The sequence below is a fragment of the Lutzomyia longipalpis genome, chromosome 2 (genome assembly GCF_024334085.1).
Source record: "Lutzomyia longipalpis isolate SR_M1_2022 chromosome 2, ASM2433408v1".
NCBI classification, from domain to species: Eukaryota; Metazoa; Arthropoda; class Insecta; order Diptera; family Psychodidae; genus Lutzomyia; species Lutzomyia longipalpis.
The window spans coordinates 18,833,508-18,850,107 of record NC_074708.1 but is presented as its reverse complement, the minus strand read 5'-3'; the positions used below and the strand labels follow the sequence as shown (position 1 = coordinate 18,850,107).

At 36.8% G+C, this 16,600-nt stretch overlaps 2 protein-coding genes across 2 annotated transcripts in view; both read right to left on the bottom strand.

Moving 5' to 3' along the window:
* Positions 1 to 2,294, bottom strand: part of LOC129789300 (chaoptin) — a 316,756-nt gene extending 314,462 nt beyond the window's left edge. Inside the window, exon 1 of the mRNA XM_055826010.1 lies at positions 1,198 to 2,294. The gene's annotated coding sequence lies outside the window, so the exon portion shown is untranslated. The remainder of the gene's footprint in view (positions 1 to 1,197) is intronic.
* LOC129789442 (uncharacterized) overlaps positions 1 to 16,600 on the bottom strand; it is an 885,568-nt gene that overhangs the window by 793,298 nt on the left and 75,670 nt on the right. The window lies entirely within an intron of this gene.

Genomic DNA, 16,600 nt, shown 5'->3' with positions numbered 1-16,600 from the left:
AAAAACCTTCTTTCCCCAATGATGCAAGTCATCCCGCGCAGAGAAGACATGAATTTCTTTAAAGCATAAATCCTTAACCAGGAAAATGCCCAAAAATGTGTGTAGATCCAATTCATTCGGTGGGGATGGCGGAAATGTGATGAGGAGAAAGGATGATTGAGGAGAAAATAACCGAAAAAGGTGTTGATGTAGAATATTTCACGACTGTTGTAATTTGTTGAATTTTTTCAATCGGTGTACGCAGTCAGAAAAAGGAAAGAAAAAACAGCATTTATGCTATCCAGCGACGCGTTTCGCCAAATGTTTATTGGCTTCTTCAGGCTCTATTACATGGAAAAGAAATGATTTGGGCGTTACAAAATTTCTGTTCGCGGGAAAAAAAATTCTTCAAAATTTTTCTTTTTAAAGCAACTTACATCAGCATGGGGCTGTTTTTTTGTCAAAAAACTGTAGGAAATAAATTTCCCACCTCAGAAAGGGACACATCACAATAAAAATTAGAAAATTTCATGCAAAATTACATAGAGCAAGATAAAAAACGACTAAACACTGTGCTGGCATCCAAATCACTAAAGATGAAGACGACACAAAGAGAGTGCAAGAGTCGCTGATGGTTTGTGTGTGTGCAATGTCCGATGGTTGTGAAGATTTTTTGCTGCTGTGTGTCATGCAGCTGATTGGCAAGCCAACCAAATTTCCAATGGAAGCGGTACTTGTCAGTGTGTGGGCAAGAAACCAGTCCCGTGGGAAAAAACCTTCTTTCCCCAATGATGCAAGTCATCCCGCGCAGAGAAGACATGAATTTCTTTAAAGCATAAATCCTTAACCAGGAAAATGCCCAAAAATGTGTGTAGATCCAATTCATTCGGTGGGGATGGCGGAAATGTGATGAGGAGAAAGGATGATTGAGGAGAAAATAACCGAAAAAGGTGTTGATGTTTACCTACATATGTATATAATTATTTTCGAATCATACATATCATAATGTATTTAAGTAATAATTTAGAATGAAATAACTTTAAGAAGCATCCTCAAATAGTAAAACAAAATAATTATTTTTTTTACTAATTATATCTAAAAAATTTCCGACTTAAATTACTTTATACGACTCAAGCAGTTTATCCACTCATACTCATTCTCTCAAAGTCACACACTCTCATTCATTGTTATGTGGTAAAAACATGGGGATATAATTACTTTTCCTCAGCGTGCGTACAGTCGAAATCACTCGAGCAGTCTAATTGACGGCACGAAGAAAGGATGTTAGATGCTGGCTCCTGATAACTTGCTCAATAAGCCGATAAACACTCTGTGAGAAATGCCATTTTGTCTGATTTCTATCATCAAAAAACTCTGCACATTATTAACACTTTATACACCTTCTATAACAGAAAAAAACAACTCGTTTTTTTTACCAGCGAGCTTTCTGTGGGTGCGATTTTTGGCGTGGGGTATAGCACCCCCACAGTGTCACAAATCAAAAACAACCGTCACAGCGCGATGACAGAGAATCCAAGTCATTTTTCACTTTCATTTGCTCACCAGGCCAAAAAGCACAAACGGAATTCTCCAACCAATCCATAGTGGGACACTCAAGCGGTAAAACATCACATCACACATGGAAATCATTGGATTTTTTTATATGTATGTATGTAGCTTCTTCTACCCTTCCGCTCTTTTGTTGTAATTTTTTCACCATGGGACCAAAGGGGTGGTCATTTGGGCACAAATATCTCTCTCTACGTTCGAATCGTCGCACTTTACGTAATGTCCAATTTTTTATGCGTCACTCACATTAATTATTTACATGAGTTATTTTACATTAATTCCATGTTTGCCTTTCGGTGACACTGATGATGGGGCACTCAGCCGGAAGAGCTATACCTTAGCGACAAACGTTAGGGTGGAATGGAAAATTTAGAAGGACTAAGACGAATAAATTCAGAAGACAAGAACGGGAGGTCCTAATGAAACAGAATGTATAAGGAGTCTTTTATTATTTAACTTCTTTTTAGGTATTCTTCATAAACACACAGCACTTTAAAAACACCCATGCCTAATCCCACGCTAGCTTTCGAAGACAATCTCTTTTCGTGGAATTCAATGGGGATGAAAAATAAATGAGAATGAGTAGGGGTGTAAAAGATAAAGTGGTACAACTGATATTTCACTTCAGGTACTAAATGCACTTTTTCCTGCCGGTAATGCTTTTTATGCCACTTTCGATGAAAATGTAAAATCGAAAACTGAAACGTGACCAACAATCACATAAGTTTGCCGACTACAGATTCCGCACCACACATAACATTGCACTACACTTGATAGACTGAAACCACCACGACTGAAATGAACGTTTGCCGCTCTGTTGAGAGCTGGAAAAGCTTTGCGCGTTGAGCGCAAGCTCGAAAAGCTCCCCCATTCCGCCGTAATTTCTCCTGCGACCTGTGACGGCAGACAGCTCTTGGATGGGGAGGGCTCCTTTGGCACACTGAGTGGCTGAAAAGTAGTACAACGAGAGTTCACCTTGCAAACACCCCCTGAATCCAACCCCATAGGCACGAGGGGCAAAATCCCCATTGAGAAGCCCGCCACCACCCCTCCAGGCGGCCGTGTTTTGACTTGATGCAGGGCAATTTGGGAGACGGGGGTGTGAGCAGGTTGCAGTGGGAAACACCAGCACAGAGCGGAAGTGGCTATTTTGAGTGAAGTGTGAAATTATTTCCCATTGTGATCTCGATACACGACCAAAACCACTGAAACACCCACCGCGCTGAAGAAGCACCAACGAGGGGTAGAACGCCTCGTCAGCCACTGATGACCCTTATTCTGCGGTCTGAGCGGATATAGTAGCAAAAATCTGCCACTTGATTTTGATAATCCCTCGAGTATTTCAAGGGTTTCGAGTGTTTTGGGGTTTCTGTTACCCCAACACGCAAGAAGTCTGATCTCTAGCAATTGAGGGTATTAGAATCGTTTGGGAAACTTACGATACATATTATGATGTATATGGTCAAGAGGAGAGAGGATTTTAAGAGTTGCTAGAATTTTATTTCACCATGAAAATACAATTTTGATTTGTTGAAAATGAACCTTTTTACCCTTTTCGACTTTGACTTAAATGACCCCAAAGCGCATTGGTAAAAAAAATACACTTTTATCAATAAAACGAGTGGGTGTTTAAAGTCGAAGATTCGGAGGAAAAATTCCATTTCTTTTAAACGATCGATCCAGTGCTGTCTTCTCTATGAACTTTTTAAAAATAAACTCTCGATATTTAAAATATTTTTGTTCCTTAATAATAATTAATGTTTACGCAATTTCCTAGACTTCTTTTCTAAATCAAAAAGAAAAAAATCTCTCTTAGATTGAAAATTCGGAATTAAATCGCTCACAAGGAAGTTTTGGCATTAAAAAAAAATTTTACACCTTATGCAATTTTGAATACCTTTCATTTCACAAAACCTTTCAATGTACATACATATACCTACAACAAATACAACATCATATTTTATTGAAATATAGCTTATTCTCTCCCAAGTAGAACATTTCGTGTGTTTACACACTAAAGGTACATAATACAAAATTACCACTGAATTTCCTCAAATGACTCTATTTATTTACACAAATAATGCAAATATCGATTTGGGCTTTGTCTAAATATTTTGAGGGTGATTTAATTTCATTGCATGAAATAATTGTGGTGCACTGAATCTTCACAAAGCCGCCCAATTACAATATGTGTGTATACTCAATCAGGTATATTAATTATGTAATTAATGAGTCATATTGATGCAAAATAATTATTCAACTAACCGAAAATGATTATTCAACTTTTTTTCGCGCTTCTTCATATTTTAGCTGTGATTCTTTCTTAAAAGAAGCACAGCTTCTGTGTACACTCTAAAATGCAAAGTCGTCAGATCGGGCTCAAACTTGGGATGAGCACGAATTAGGGTCCCCACATTCCAAAAAACGTATGCGCCAAAAATTGGTCCGGCCGGCCGGCCGTCCGGAATATAACGCAATATTGCAAGAGAACGGTAATAGATAGAAACTTGCGGTCAACGGCAAAGTTCATATATCAGGTGGAAGACATCCGATTATGAAGTCAAATCCAACCCCCCACCCCCCCGTCCGCCATTTTGAATAACCTCAAAATTTTGTTTTCGCTATATCTCAGTCACTACTATAGCTAGAGGTCTGAAATTTTGATATGTTGTAGGGGCCATCAAGACCTTTCCAACGATACCTCATTTTCGAAAATCGGCCAAGCCGTTTAGCCAATATGGCCGCCACAATTTTTCATCGAAAATCGGCCATAACTCGAGAACGGCTTGACCGATTTTGATCAACTCGGGCTCAAATGAAAGATATTAATGAGCCCTACAACTGCTCGGAACATTGCAAGTTCAAGAAATGACCGCAAGTGGTGCTAAAATCGAAAACAAAATTTTCGATGAGTTTTCGATGAATATCTCGAGCACCGCTTTATAGAATTGCTTCAAATTTTGATATGTTATAGTTGACTATAGTATCTATCACCATGCCAAAAATGAAGAAAATCTATGTAGCCGTTCCGGAGATATCGCGTTTTAAAGTTAACATGTCATATCTTGAGTTGCATAAGTCCAACGCCCCGCGAAGCGGGGCGTTTTATATACACATATAAAATAAAATAAAATATATATATAAATGCATAGATATATACATTATATATATACATATAAAAATGCAAAGATAAATATATATAAACTGCAAAGATAAAAATTAAATATAGCATGGATGGAACAGTATAAAGCGAAAGAACGGTAAGTAAAACTTACGGGCTGTGATTCTTTCTTTGTCAGTGAAATGTGAAATTGACGGAAAATTGAGGATGGGCAAATTTTGTGGAAGGCTTTCTCGCGTACCGAATCACAGCCAACGCCCACGATTAAGGCTTCTCACAAATTATCTGCGCGTTGGCTGTGATTCGGTGCGCGAGAAAGCCTTCCACAAAATTTGCCCATCCTCAATTTTCCGTCAATTTCACATTTCACTGACAAAGAAAGAATCACAGCCCGTAAGTTTTACTTACCGTTCTTTCGCTTTATACTGTTCCATCCATGCTATATTTAATTTTTATCTTTGCAGTTTATATATATTTATCTTTGCATTTTTATATGTATATATTTGGTCTGGATGAGGGGCTACAGAAGATGTATAACACATATACAAACAAAATGCAATCAATTTGCAGGATAAGTACATAATGTGAAGCTAAACATCTCTTAAATGTCTCCCACAGACTTTTCTTATATATTTCAACGGGTATATTTGCAATCCCCTGAATGGTGGTACACTTTGTCTGAGAGAATTGCTTGACGCCGATAAAAATCAGACAAGTGTTGTGCAATTGATTGATTGCGAAGGAAAGAGCGGAAATGAAGCGATTTATTCAGTCTTCGCAATTGAAATGTGGAATTGCACAGGGGAGCATGCGATTTTTCAGGAGCTACTCAGGACGGTAATCGTGCATTTATCGAAACTCAACGAAAATGGATGTACAAGTACGTACAATCACTCCCGTGGCGCCTTTTGGGGGGATGCGTTTAAGGAGTTTCTACACAAAATTTATTTTAGACATTACCTATGTTTCGATTCAAAAGTATTGCACTGGAATATATTAATACTTCTTTAACCAATAACAATGGTTTATGGTTTAAATGAAGTTTTGAAGCAGTATCCGTAGAGAATTTGGAGTATTAAGTATTCACGTGGAACAGCAAAAAGGTTTTTCTTATAAACCAAATTTTGATTTTTTGATTACCCACAATCATCCTATCCAAACTCTTATTTTATTCTCACATTTCATTCAACCTTCCACCTCATATACATACTGATCTTCTACCCACACAAATAGTTTTCACACTCAAGAAAAAGGGCAAGAAGGTGAGAATATTATTCTGGTCAGTGGACTCTGTGAGTGAAAGAACAATCAGAGAATGAAAATCACCGGGTAGGAATATTTTATTCAGGAGTTTCCATAAATATTGGATTAGGCTGGAGGAACTTTTATCTCTTTTGAGTTCGGGTGGGAGAATTTCCGGAATATGCGACTCTGTTCCGGTTGCCCCAACAAAAGACACACTGAAGACCACTTGCTGTCGAAGCGGATTCCGATGGAGGAGTCATAAAATGAAATTAGTAAAGACATTCTGATGTTTGATTTCCCTTTCTAGCCGTGTCCTTTTTTCGCCTACACTTCCTGGCTGTCTGCCCCTGACTTCTGTGTAATTATTTGTTTATCCCTTTTTCCACTGAACCCCCTCCCTCCGTAGCCCCATCGCATCCACTTTTCGTGTAATCCTCTTAGGAGAAATTCTCTTTTAGTCCAATGATGAAGGGATCAAAGGCGAGCACCCGGCACGCAAAAACTATATACAATGCACGCTTTCGCGCCAAAAGAAGGGGCAAAGGAATTAATGAAATTAAGACGAGCACGCAGCGCCACTCCGTGCTTTATATTGATCGTCTTTGAGTAGCTTTCGTGTGGTAAACCAACGTGATGGCTTCATCGCAGAGGGACAAGATTCCATATATAGTCCAAAATATTCCCGGAAGGAATATGCATATTCCGCTTTGGGATGAGCTCGTCACAGCAGAATGTAGAGTATATAGGGGAAAATTTGCAATTCAAATGGGACGAAGCAGCAATTGGAGAGTCACCACCCAATTGGTCAATTTCAGCCACCTCATGGCATGGCATTTTCTGTATACACTTTGGGATAGTACAATGTGTATAGCCTCAAGAGGATAGAAGAGCCATCCACGGCATCTAGAGCTTTTGATTGATAGTGACATTCGGGTGTAATTTCATTTAATCATTCGCTACGCATTAATCCTCTTTTATTGCAACATCTCACCACTGTGTTGGAAGGCATTCAAATTCACTTGACGGCCTTTGTCTCTCCTGCACCTCCAGGGCTTGCATTGCATCAGTCCAATTAGATATGGGGTGCACAGCACATGTATGCGGGTCTTTCTCCAAATCAATCTCCACAAAATACTTCCCCATCACTAGCCACAAATTGCATACATTTCTTGTTTTCTCATTAATCTGATGAACAAATAGCACACAAAGAGATCAACGAAATCTAACTCTTCCTCTGAATATGTGAGGTGCATTGAAATTTTAAATGGAAAATCGATTATATTTGCAAAATATTCGCGGAATAATCATGCTCTTTGATTTTTTTAAAACAATTTAAATGTAATGGTATCAAAATCGAAATCCATGAATTTAAATAAATTATGCAAAATATTGGCAAAATAGTCAACTTTGTGAATGATATTTTATAATTTTTTTTTGCAATTTTTTTCGCAACATAAAATTGTTTTGACAAAAGTTTCAGAATTAACTCGTCCTTAAAGGGTTAACGATTTTTTTTAAATGAATATCAAACTTAAAATTTTTTAATTAATCTAATTAAATAAACTCTATTTTTTAATAATTACCAAGCAGAATATAGAATTTGAAAAAAAAAATGTTTTTATATCATAATATTTCATTCCATTTACTTACTTTATTCTCCACATTGAGGATTACCTGAGAGGGAAAGGTAAATCACCGAATTTTTCCTTTTTATTTTTTCCTATTTCCCTCCGGCATTCCCGCGTCAAATTAAATTACCAATAATTGACATTTTGGGTTGAAGTCCCGAATCATTCATTTATTATTTGCACCTTTTCCCCCAATGTTTGGCTACCCTTTTCTGTCGTGTTTTCAATGTGGGCCATTTTGGTGTGGGGGTGGTCAGGGGCAATTTAGTGATTTACTGCTACGAAATGCAAAAAGAAATATATTATTAATATTTTTATTGAGTCCAAAAACTATACTGAAAACTTCCTTCCCGCTAGCAATTGATTTATTTCAGCGTTGAAGAAACTCCACGAGGCTCTACTGTAGGGGAGTTTTTGTTGTATGAGGGGCGAGAAAACAGTTGGAATTTCATGAAATTTACTGATTACCAGCGTGATTTAGAGCACACATATAATCATGAATTCATGGCACAGTGGTTAATCGATACCTCTGGTGGGAATTATTTATGCCCCAGGGGTAGGCACACAGACACACACTAACGAATTGTATAGTAGCAGGGAAAAACAGTGGCCTATGTTTGATTTTCATGTAATTAAAAATTCATTGGAATGTCAATCGGAAATTCTATCAACGTGCAAATATTTCATATTATATTTACAAATATTCAGCTATGCCAATTTGAAAATTTAATTTGTTCAATTGTCAATTTTATAATTAAATACTCCATCTGAACGAGCTTGACATTGATTGAAATTGTAAAAATTGCACATTTATACAGAAAATTCAAAAAATCTTCATTTCTTTGGTCATACCATTTACAGTTTGGAATGTTTAATAAAATCCAACTTATTTGTCTTCCCCACCTTATTAATGTCACAAAACTCTCCTTTCATTTAACTATCGTCTCTTATATTCATGAACATTTCCCTGGAAGATGGCCCCAAAGTGTAGGTAAATGCCACTGAGATAGAGCCTCATACAAAATAATGAAAGGAATCTCTAATGGTCACTTCATTATTCCCCTGAAAGGTATATTACAATCGAATAATGCTTCCCAACTGTCTTTTTGCCTCCTTTATGCTAACCATTCAAGTCCCTGGTGCTCTGAATGCATGAGAGGGAGTAATTGAAGGAAAGTACTCTGGAAAATTCTTCGCAGCAATATTATTTAATTTTCATGGACATTTTTGCCCTTTTCTCTTGTCAACGAGAAAAGCTCTATTGCGGTAAGAAAAAACAAAGATGAAATGATAATTTTTCTTTAGCAATATATCTATATAACATTTTCTTGGTTGTTTATTTATATGTATAAAAATTTTCTTGGTTTAGTATTTTAATTTCAAGATATTTGTTAAAACCTTTAAAATACAACGAATTTTTTAAATCATTTTTTTCTCCGAATAAATATTTTTCGGAAACAGCAAAATCCTGTTGACTGCCAAATGCTTATACATGATGGTTTTTCAGGTGAAAAACACATTCGGGAGGGTAAATCAATTGAAATGGAAGACGATTTCCTGGCAGATATCTTTCTTATACATGGTATGCTGACCAGAATAATAAGAGCAAAAGTCCCCAAAATCACGAGATGAGACAAATTTTCCGATGATTTCCTCTCTTTTTTCACCGAAGGGTATACGAAGATGGTATTGGGGATGTGAGATGGAATTCGCCTCCCATTAGTGAAACATTGGAGAGGACTATTGAGAAGAGCAATCGAGGAAATGTCTGCACATTTGGGAGTCGAGTCAATCGGCCGTTTCAAATAGCGTCAATTGCTCCTAGAACTCACCCACCGATGGCAATTGGGGTCACACAGAGAGTAGTGGGTGGCGGTGTGTGTGTGTGTAAGGAAAGCTCGGAAAAATCTTACGTGCTGGTCTGGGGAAATCGTGCGGGTGATGTGAAAAGTGCCAGAGGGTTTCGCAACTACAATCTTCTGCCTTTTTTTCTTCACTTCTTTTCCCATTATTATGCAGGGAAAATATATACCTACGTGCAGTATAAAATTATCATCTTCATCTTTATATGGCATCCTACATATCATCCTTTTCTTCTTCACGCCCCCAAAAACTCTACAACCCCCCGGCTTTTGGAATCCTCTATATGCATAAATATCGTTTTCCTAGGGAAATTGGCAAAAAGATGTGATGCGAAATTCAATGATAAAATATTCAAAATGCCTCACGAGAATGCCTTTTTTTCGGAATTTACACATTTTCGATTTAAATTCCGTTCGCCTTTTTATTGCAATAATGAGACACTCTGGGCGCACTTCTTGGCCCCCATTTTATTGTCTACCTCAACACTTTGCCCTTATCAAATATCCTTTTATACAACTTTTTCCGAATGAGAAGAAAGAGATATAACGTACAAATGGTGCGTAGGTGATGCACGTACCGACAATTTAGAGCATGTGTTCTCAAAAATGAAAAGAAAAACTCCATGAAACCGATTAAAATATCCAATTTTATTTCTTTATATTCCATCTGAAAGCTTCTTTTTTCGAAGAATGCACCACGAGTACATAAATATCTTTGAAAATAAAAATTTTAAAAAAGACAAGTATAGGTTCAATTAGGTTATCAATTTTATTCAAGGCACTTCAAATAGGTTATTAAGCTTATTTGTATGTTAAAGTAGGTATACCGGATGAGGAAATTGTATTCAAGTGAGAAAGCTACCGATCAAATGAAGCTAAAAAAAAATCACTACGAAAATATAAAGAAAAGCTCTTCCGACTGTCGAAGAAAAACTACCGTATTTATAAAAGTGTAAAATATATCATTTCATTCCATCTTCAGATATAAATTCAAAGAGATTCTTGCTGTTAGCCTCTTTTTTCACCCATCGTCTCCCCCTCCAATGGGCAACTGAGAATAAAATTTTCTAAGAACTTAGAGAGGTTCCTTGATTCAATCTCATCCATGGCAAATGGCATCAGATGTTGGATCCCGGGAGTACATCATTGTAGAAAATGGAAGAGATTGTTTATTTGCTCTTGCGGACTGTGTCATCGTTGTTGATGTTGTGGAGGATAATGATGATTTGATATTGTTCAAATGTTTACATCGCCGCACAGTTCGGCTCCCATTTGCCATCAATTCACTTCACATATTGCAAGATTTGATGTGGAAGGGAGATGGGGCAGCAATTTGTGAGAGCACCCACATATTCATCCCCCAATCATATCGAAAGCACTAGATAAATTGAATGGATAGTGGAAACGCATATAAACTGAAGTCTGTAAACACAATTCAACTGATATTTTAGACAAACACTCATTTTATTTATAGTTTGATTGTAGTTCTGGCTGTAAGAGAGAATATTGGAGAAGAAAGTCTTCGGTCATGGAGAAAGAAGAAGGAGCATGTTTAATAAATTGCTTCAATCGCACATTCTATTAAAAATTAATGGATATTGGGATAGCGTTTTCTCAATGTTCACAATTTAATAGTTTCTAAAGTTTTCCAAATAAAACCGTCACGGATTCTAATCTTTTTTGAATCTTCATTGCTATGGAGTGTAGATTGTATTTCATTGAATTCCATCGTAAACATAGCGTCATATATCATACAATGATAACATTGCACCTTTTTTTCGTGTAGTCCGGATTGTGTTTACGTGTTGTATTTGTGTAAATAGGAAGTTCACTTTCCAAATTTATGTTTAATTTTTGAAAATATAAAACTTTACATAGACCAGACACGTGTGCTGAATCTTGACGCTTTTGGGCAAAAACTCAAATAAATGCTTCCTGATTCGATTTCACATTGCTAATATTTTATATTCTATCTACATGATGTAATATATTTTTTATCTAGCTTGATTTCTGTTATTTTCCAGCTAGAGGATGAATTTCCCACGAAATTGTTTGTCATCAACACACCGAAAAGTAAGAGAAGGAAAAATCAATAGTTGAATAATAATAGGGTTTTCAGTGGTACACAAATGAAAGCAGGGAGCTATGCTTAAAAAAATGTGTGGAAACAGCATTTTTAATACCTATTTGTGGTCTTGGTTCTCTCCATGCAGGATTCTGCATGTGTTGTGTGTATCTTCCGCAAATAGGACCCAACCCATTCTGTCGAAAATTGCAGCAGGGCATTGAAAAAGTCATATGGTGAATTTTTCGAAACTCATGTTTGCGAGCGAAAAAAAGGGTAAATATTGAAGGGAGAAAAGCTCTCCCATACATTTTGGGCTATTAATGAAAAATATAGTTCAATTTTATGCTAAACACGCAGTTTATATTGATTGTTTTCCTCTCTGTGCACACATTTATTTGAAGTCAAACAACTTTACATTTGCGGAAAAACTTTTTCCTCAGCGCTTTTATTCTTCCTACTTTATTTACCCGCCCTTCCATTCTGTTCCACTCTATTAACATTTTATTCACGCATTTTTGCTGTTGTATTCCCTTCACTTCAACCCCCTGCTACAGTGTACATAACTTTCCGCCCGCTTTTTATGACGAATAATTGATTTTGCCGCATCTACGCAAAAAAATGAAGAGAACTATTGAATTTCTATTTTCTCCCAGAAGAAAATCTCCCAATTTGAATTCTCTCCTGTTGACGATGAGATGGGCATATTGAGGGTTGAGAGCACACTCCCATCGCGAGCTTGCAAGTTTCCAAAGTGGAAGCTTTGGGAAGTTTGTGGAATTTTAAACACGTAGAATTCATGAAGTGATTTTGGAAAAGCTTCCCAAAACTTTTACGCAGTATATATTACTCAGCTTGCTTTTAATAAAGTGAATGGGAATTCTGCAGAAATGGAAGGAACTCTTCACTATATTTAAATTTGAATCTCAAAGAATTCGCAATGTAAATAATTTATACGTCTTTGGTAATTCAAAAGAATGAGAAATATGTGGTAAATTTTCATTGCAAAACGGAAAAACTTTTACAGTAGAATTTGTGTAGTTGGTACTACAGAGGATTGACGTCAAATTCAGTGACAGTGCTGACATTGGCTTGGTCATATCTTTTTTTTTTAATAAATTTTTCTATAGAGTGGCGCATAAGTTAATGCATGATTTAAGGCTGCTTTGCATGCAAAATCATGCATTAACTTATGCGCCACCTAGTATAATCTAAAATAAACATTATAAAAATAACATGAGAACAAGACTCTCTCTCTCTCTAATTTTTTTTCAACTTTAAAATCATTCAGAGTGGATCTGGCGTCCCCTATACCATTAAAACTCACGATAAGTTCAAATCCCCTAACTAATCATGCCAAAGAATAAAATATATTTTCTACTCACAAGAGAACATTCGAAATGTAAAGAGGGAAAAGAAACAAGATATTGTCTTTGGTTCATGCACACGCCATTTCATTTGATTGAAATTCATGTGAAATGTCTCTCTGGGTTGGAATTGTCTTTTACCCCCGTCGACATAAAATGGGTAAATAATTTTGAAACGCCACCCTAATTACCCACAAATTCCCAACTTTTTGCCCATAAATCCAGCATTTTAGCATATTTATGGTTTTGTAATGTGGCAAAGTCGAGGATGGTGTAATAATACGTCTTATCTCCCCATTTACCTCGACTTGTGCTATGCGTGGTTTCTTTCCACAAACTCACAGGAAAACATTCCCAGGGAATCCATTGCCATTCCGCGGCACTGGGAAGCAGTCAATCTCGGGGGAGATTTCGTGCGTGAATGGGATCGAAATTTAATCAAAAAAGGAAGGAAATGGGCAATTTTTCACGCAACACTCCCAAAATTTAAGATTGTTCCTTGTATTGTTTCTTTCCACCCCTCTCTCAGTGTCGTTCTTACAGCGAATGTGCTAAACTCACAGTCGAGATCATGAGGATATTTTACAGGAGGGTGGAAGGATTTTGAGCCCGAGTAAAATCTCAAACAAGGAGAAGTTTCTTGCCAAAATTTATGTATCTTCATAATTTCTTCCAGCAAAGTTAATCGCTCCATAGTTCTTCTCTGAGACCTCTCCCTGTGAGCCATCGGCACTGGGAAAAAGGAAAATGTGACGTTCCTATAAAATTCAACATCCCACCAGATGAGGGACTTTTTTTCGTGCCCTGTCCACACCCACGGCGCACCATAATATATGAGAAAATTTCCACTTTTCAATATCACACTGAAAACTTTTACAACACCCATGCTGAATATGTTGGAACCGCATACTTCCTTTGACCCAGCAGGGAGTGACTGCAAGAGGACTTTTATAACAAAAAAATGCTCAGGCCTTTAATTATCTTTCTGTAAAATCAACTAAAAGTTTCTTTTATGTGTACTCCCCTTAACTTTTCCTATACTAACTTCTCTTCTAAATATCTGGCCATGTCATTTTTCTTTTTTTTTTACAAAAAATGTTGACGCAAGAAATTATTGTGTGTACTTTGTTGCTGATATTAAAAGACCTGAAACTCAATGATGATGGGGTCTACATACATTTTGTAATACAAAATTCAATGGTATAATTATTACAACAGAAGAGAAATCCTTTTTTTCATCATTTCACGTAAGCAAAGGAAAAACAAACGTTGTCCTTACTAAAGTTATGTGAGGATTTCCTCATAGGTAGGTAGTATTTTTTTGCACCTTCAACTAACAAACTCCTAGAAATTTGGAGCTCTATCAATATTATGTAATACTATTCTGACTAACAAATTAGGATACAATTTTGATTGTCATAGCTCAACTTTGAGCTTAATTAGTAATAGTCTGAATAACCTACCATGAGAGAGAATAAAGTTTTGCAAATTCTCATTTCTATCCCGTGGCATTGAAATGGTTTTGTGAACAAATTTTAATCAAAGCCGGAAAATTGTCAATTTGAACTATTCAACCCTTAGCAGGAGTTTCACATGTCAGAGGCAGAATTCCAACAAATATACTCCCGCGCAACCACTCTATCGCACATTAATACTAATGACCTGGGGGGAGGGAGATTTGGGAGAATATATGTATAATCAGAGAATAGAAAGCATTCGCATATACGATTGCGAGGTATGTTGCAATTTGGGTAGCTTGCAATCCCACCACATATTGTATGCCGAGGACTAAATTGCAAAAGCTCCTAAGTAATAGATGAAATCTCCATAGGGGCTTAGAATGTTTTACAATCTGGCCCTCGCGGCAATGAGATTTTTTTGAAGCAATACACCACAAATCTAAAACTAGAATGTATTATAAATGAAATCCCATTGAGAACGAGATCAGTCTAGACATGGGCAATTCAGTGTTTGATTTGGGAATTTTCAATTTCCTGCCCTATTTGGGTGGAGCAATCATTCAAGTCGGATGCAATTCAGTCACTTTCAATTGAGTTATCCAACACGGCCAAGTTAATTCCTCAACAAACTTCCACTCTGTCTCTCATCCGATACGGAATGTCAGGCAAAACCCTCCAGCCCACTCCATTGAGGCTCCCCAAGGCAAGGATGAAAAGGGACCTCTGTGAATTGAATAATTATGCAGGTACGCTATAGGGGCAAAAGTACTGCAATTAGGGTTCCCATTGATTGTGGACACCGGAGCTGCAAGGAGACTCACGTGTTGAGAACTAATTTCGCGCCAGGTTTAGCTAATTGCTGCTAATAATAGAATGTAAATCGTCCAGCAAATTGTGGTGTATTTGCCAACTCTCCCTGGGTGTGAGATTGAGATTATTTGCAAACCATAAAACTTTTACACACCCCCCCAAAGTGATTTACGGTGATCCACCCTTCTGATTTTCCAGCGGGCACTCCAAAGTGCCCAACTCCCAGAACACGTTCTTGATACACCCAAATAGAAGAACGGCCACACTCAGAGAAAAAATAATTAAATGTGAATTCAAGTGAGAATTTAATGTATTTTCAGAGCTTTTGATTCTCTACATTCTCTATGTTAAACAAGAATATTTTTAATTTTCCTGAAAAATACATTGATTTTTGCAGGGATTTAATTTATTTGAAATAAAAAATGGTAAAATATGTATTCTTTTCTAAAATCTCTAGACTCTGATGAAGGGTTTTTTTGTGAAACGAACAGGTCGAAAACTTCAATTTATTATTTTATGTTTAAGAACAAAGAATTTCAACTTTCACTGTAAATTCTTAAATTTTATTTCGTAGTGTATTGTAGGGTTTGTATGGCATCTTTTCCTATCCCTTTTCTAAAAAAAATACGTAGAAGCAGTTCAGGATGACGGGGTAAGGAAGAAATGAAACGTCAATCGGATTGACCCTAATTAAGTTTTTGGCGTTGATTCCCCATCCAATATCCCACCCTCGTCACACCCTCACACACTTTTCCCATTCATTTCCGTCCCCGGACGTTTGCACAAGTTGAAAGTCGGTCTTGATAAATTTTTCACTCACCCCTCGGGCCATCCATTTCCGCATCGGGATTGCGGGAGGGTTTTTGTAAATTTGACAACCGATAAATAAACCAATTTATATGTCGAAGTCGCAGGTGTACAAAGGGGTGACTTTTATTTTTATTTATTCTTTTTCACCCATCCAACCATCATTTTGTCTACCATTTGTTCATGTAACAAAGCATGTGGCATCCACCCCAAGTTCCGGGGATGCCGCCCATTTCTCTTTTTGAATATGATACAAAAAAATAGAACGCAAATTGCTGTTGTTCCACACAAAGTCTGCAATTCAAATCCACCCAACTCATATATCTCACTAGTAATTGCAACAAATTTCGTTACTGAATCCCTACGGGACACCGCATCGCTAAATAAACTCGAAGTTTACACTGAAAAAAAAAACCTCAATAGAATTGCAAATTGCTTGAGAACTTTTCATTAAAAGCTTTAATTTTTCAATGTGAATTTAGATAAAATCAATAAAGAGAAAAGTACATTTTAACTATATGCAATTTACAGAGTTTCTCAGAGTAAAATAAAATGGTTGGAAATGTTTTTCAATACATATCCTTGCGATCATGTACACGTAAATTTAGTGTTAACAATCTACACTGGTTGGACAAGCAATAAATGCAATTTGCTCAAGAACTGATACGACCACATTTTGTGTGTGTA